A 900-nucleotide genomic window follows, 5' to 3' on the forward strand; every position below is an offset into this window, starting at 1 on the left:
CCCCCACACACACACACACACTCACACATCGTCTCTGTTAATTGATTCCCCTTCTCTCCTAACCCAGATGGATATATTTTTCTGTCAATTCTTTCCAGTTGTTCTAGTCTATGATGTGTGTGTAAGCATACATTTTCTGACAACTGACTCTACTGATGCGGTACATCATTCCTAGACATTGAGCACTGCAATACTGAAGTCTTGATTATTCTTTTCTCTCGTTAAATATGTTATTAAGATGATTGAAAAAAAAAGATAAATTCTCCTATTTTCAAGAAACCACCACATCTGCTAATTAGGGACTGTAATTAGATAAGTACACACAAGTGTATATATACATTTATATTTACAGGTTTATTAGACTAGTTACCTTATATATACATGTTGCTAAGTAATTTTGCTATGCAGAAGGACTTCTCCATTTATAAAAAATCATGTTCGTATCATGGCTAACAAATTGTTTAACGCACTGATTTTAGAATTACACAGGACAACATTAGAATCTGCAATGCTCTTATTTCTTTAATCGTACACATGTGTTTCTTCGTGTGTATTTTCAAAATATTGTAGAATAGGTTTAAATGGTCCCCGTGCAATACATTTTCAACAATCATATGTCCTGGATTTTACACGTTCGAAATAGTTTTATATCATACAAATTTGTTTAAAAACGAATCTAATGACAAATATCTTAATTGTATGTTTTATTCAATATTTGTATTTTCCTATGTTCAGTTATATCGCATCCAGTCATGCACAAAGACATCCAATAACATGTTCCTACCTTGTCAGTGACATCTAATATGTCTGATGTGTCTGTTTAATTTCATTTGATTTATTCTATCAGATCCAGTGTTCATGTCTTGATCACCTCTGTAGAACGACATAGCACCAGGGATG

Source organism: Mizuhopecten yessoensis, unplaced genomic scaffold (genome assembly GCF_002113885.1).
Source record: "Mizuhopecten yessoensis strain PY_sf001 unplaced genomic scaffold, ASM211388v2 scaffold9651, whole genome shotgun sequence".
NCBI lineage: Eukaryota > Metazoa > Mollusca > Bivalvia > Pectinida > Pectinidae > Mizuhopecten > Mizuhopecten yessoensis.